General features: G+C 37.5%; 1 pseudogene; it reads right to left on the bottom strand.

Moving 5' to 3' along the window:
• Positions 1 to 2,007: 2,007 nt before the first annotated feature.
• LOC117177670 lies at positions 2,008 to 2,901 on the bottom strand (annotated as a pseudogene).
• Between the last annotated feature and the right edge of the window lie 899 nt (positions 2,902 to 3,800).

Here is a 3,800-nt window from a genome sequence, read left to right as displayed (position 1 = left end):
AAAATCAAAACATGGTTTTCGATGTATTTTTTCCCGTAGAATTCGATTCTGAAGTCAAAAAAATAAAATTTTTCTTTATTTTTTTTTATTAAAAAAAAACCACGAAAAAACCGTAAAAAATGAGGTTTTTCGAGCAAAACCCCATAAAAAAGTAGCTGGACCCTACATTTTACTGCAAATTCGGATTCAGCGTCGAAAAATACATAAGAATATATAGGTCTGGTCAATTGCACAGACACTTTTGTTTTTTTTGTGGGCCTGTGTTATCATACAGGGGTATTCTTAATTTTAGAAAAGGATCATCATTATTTGAAAAAGGGTAAATCATATTTTAACAATAGTGTACGTCGAAATTCATCAGAAAGGGGTAACTAATTTAATAAAAGTAAGAGTCATGATTTAACGAGAGGGGAAGCCATAATTTACGACAATGGTTTGATACGTAAGTCAAGTTAGCGATTGTTTTGCATGAATGTACTCCCTGAAGCAAAATCAGCGGATTCTCACTTATTCCTCAGTAGCACACTATTTACTAATAAATCAGTAAAATTTCTAACCGTTGACCAGATAGTTCCTAGAATACGTCGCTCTTATATACAGTTCCGCATTCCACTGACTTTCGATGGAAAAACAGCTATTTGTTCTTATGACGAGGGCTGTTTGATAAGTCAGTGACTTTTTGAATAAGAGATTTTTTGCGGCAAATAAGCATTTTATTTGGCGAACGCCATCTATGAATAGACTCTTGTTAAATCTTAAGCAAGCTGGGTCATTTGGTTTATTTTTGACAGCCATTGAAGGTACATAACCTCGTGAATTTTAACGAAAATAGAAAAAAGTAAATTTCGTGTCCGGATTAAGCATTATTTTTTACGTAAAATAACCATAAATCAAACGAAGAAAAGGCTTTCTAAATACTAAATACTACGCTGAGGCTGTAGGAATCTCAACTGAGCGGGTACATCACATTTAACATAAATATTTGGATATGAAAAAACTGTCCGCGAGATAGGTGCCGCGATTGCTCACACTTGACCATAAGCGCAACCGTGTGACCACTTCAAAGGAGTGTTTGACGATGTTCAACCTCAATCCGCACGAGTTTTTGCACCGTTTCGTAACCTTGGATGAAACGTGGATCCAGCACAACAAAAGTTCTGTCCCATCCGGACAATGTATGGGTGCACACGTGTGTAGTTGCGATGGCAAACATCCATAAATTGGGCTACGAACTGCTACCTCATCCAGCATATTCTCCAGATTTAGCCCCCTGCGACTATTTCCTGTTTCCAAACCTAAAGAAATGGCTGAGCGGTTAGAGATTTGGGTCAAATGAAGAGGTCATGACCGAAACAAACGCCCATTTTCAGGCTTTAAGAAAACCTACTATTTGGAAGAAATACAAAAATTGGAAACACGCTGGACTAAGTGTATCGAACTAAAAGGAGATTATGTTAAGAAATAAAACGCTTTATGCCGAAAAAAGATCTCCTATTCAAAAAGTCACTGTCTTATCAAACAGCCCTCGTATAACGCACCCTTTTGGATTCGAAATATCTTCATAGAGGCATTTTTCTTTTGTTCCAAGGCAAATCTCTTTTTAACATCCAACAGTAGTCTCCCCTCATATTTTCATTCCATCTGCATTGATATCTTTGTTCCATCACTTTGAGATTTTGTTAGAACCTTCCGCCTATTCCTTACAGTAGTCCTCAATGTTTTCAGGGAAGTACTCAATATGAAAATCCATGAAATGTAGCTTTAAACTCATCAAATACTTCAATTTTTTGAAACTATTGACCATTCTCGAGACCTGTTTTTTCCATTTTGGTCTGTTAACATTTCCGAGAAATTGTTGAATGACGTTTTTGTAATCAAGCCATGCTTTCTTCTCAGTCAAAGTAATTTTATAATTAAAAACTTAATGTCCTTAAGGTATTTTACTAGGCAGTCTGATAAGTCCCTGAAAAATGAAACACGGAGACGTTTTTTTGGTCAAAGTCGGTTTTATTTTTCAACATACTCTCCTTCTAGGTCGATACAGCGAGTACAACGATTTTCTAACTTTTTGATACGGTCCGAAAAGTACTCGATCGGAAGGTCTCCAAAATACGCCTCAGTTTCAGCTATAAGCTCCTCATTTGAGTAAAAACGCTTACCGGTCAGCAATCTCTTCAGGTTAGGGAACAAGTAATAGTCGCTGGGGGCCAGGCCTGGTGAATACGGTGGCTGAGGAACCAATTCGAAGCCGATTTCATGCAATTTTGCTTGTGCAACTAAGCATGAATGAACAGGCGCCTTGTCGTGATGATAAGGAGATTTTTTCTTCTTCAAATGCGGTCGTTTTTCGGCGATTTCGATTTTCAATCGGTCCAATAATGATGAATGGTATGCTCCGGTTATGGTTTTACCTTTTTTAAGATAGTCCACGAATATTATGCCATCGGCGCAAAAACTCGGTCGGCTTACGCGAAAATAATGCCAAATTCTGCTGGGAAGTTGTCACACGAATTCGTTTTTGGTCCACTGCGAGCAAACGCGGCACCCATCGCGCGCAGAGCTTCTTCATGCCCAAAACTGAATGCACGATATTGCCCACACGTTCCAATGATATGCCTACCGCATTAGCTACCTCTCTCACTTTCACTTTGGGATCATTCAACATCAGATCATGGATTTTTTCGACATTTTCTGGTATACGACCTCTTTTGGGCGCCCAGATCGTTCAGCATCAACTGTGCTCGTACGGCCACAACGAAACTCGGTAAACCACTTATGAATCGTTCCAATCGATGGAGCAGAGTTCGGGTAATACTTATCCAGCTTGGCCTTGGTCTCGGATATCGTTTTCTTGCGAAGATAGTAGTGTTTGATCAAAACTCGAAACTCCGATTTTTCCATATTAAAAAAAAATCGGAGGTTAGTCGCTTCTCAGTGCTGTAACTTGTAAATGCGTTAACATAAATGGCTGAAGTTTTGACAGGCGTCATTTGAAGGATCAAGCTCGACGAAAATGGTTCACATTGGTGAATAATAATGCCATCTCTTAGAATTTTCAGGTACTTATCAGACTGCCTAGTAGTATCGACTTCTTACCACGCGCAAGTTACTGGACTGCACTTCTGGACCCAACAACCAACAACCTTGGTCTCATTATTTTGTTTTCGTAGCTAGTGTCACATGTGCACAAATGTAATTTCTTTATTTTCAATGTTCTTTTTCATGAATAAAGAAAAAATGAACTGTTCTATTAAAAAGAGATTTTGAACAAATTTTCGGTTTCTTTTTGTGTGCACAATTTTTTCCCCATGTATCCTTTGTAATAACTTCCACACTTATAGTAATCTTGCAGGGCTTTCAAAACTCCACGTTTTTCTCCCTCTGATATTTTTTCACATCGAGCGTGGTTCGGATTAAAATGTTCATGTTCGTTTAAAAAAATTTTTCTGGAAAAAGTTTTAAGAATAAATTGTTCGTTTTTTCCTTACTAAAAATAACCGTGCATAAATTTTTTCAATCCTAAAAAAGTGGTCTCAAAGATGTTCAAAATACAAATTTTTGACATTTTGATCCAAAATGGTTGACTAAATACCGAGACCTTGAATTTATGAAACTAACAGAGTATACCAAAGGCCAATCTAATCTGTCAATACTTTCGAATATTATTTCGCTAATACACCTAAAATCTACAGATATACTGACAAACACACTAACGCAGATTCAGACAGACACTTTTGCAAATACCTTTTTTTTCAGGTAGGGGAAGGGGTATTTTTCAGAAGTCAAATGCCTTCGCTAAT

Source organism: Belonocnema kinseyi, chromosome 8, assembly GCF_010883055.1.
Source record: "Belonocnema kinseyi isolate 2016_QV_RU_SX_M_011 chromosome 8, B_treatae_v1, whole genome shotgun sequence".
NCBI classification, from domain to species: domain Eukaryota; kingdom Metazoa; phylum Arthropoda; class Insecta; order Hymenoptera; family Cynipidae; genus Belonocnema; species Belonocnema kinseyi.
Note: the sequence above shows the minus strand (reverse complement) of the source record. Positions and strands in the feature narration are given on the sequence as shown.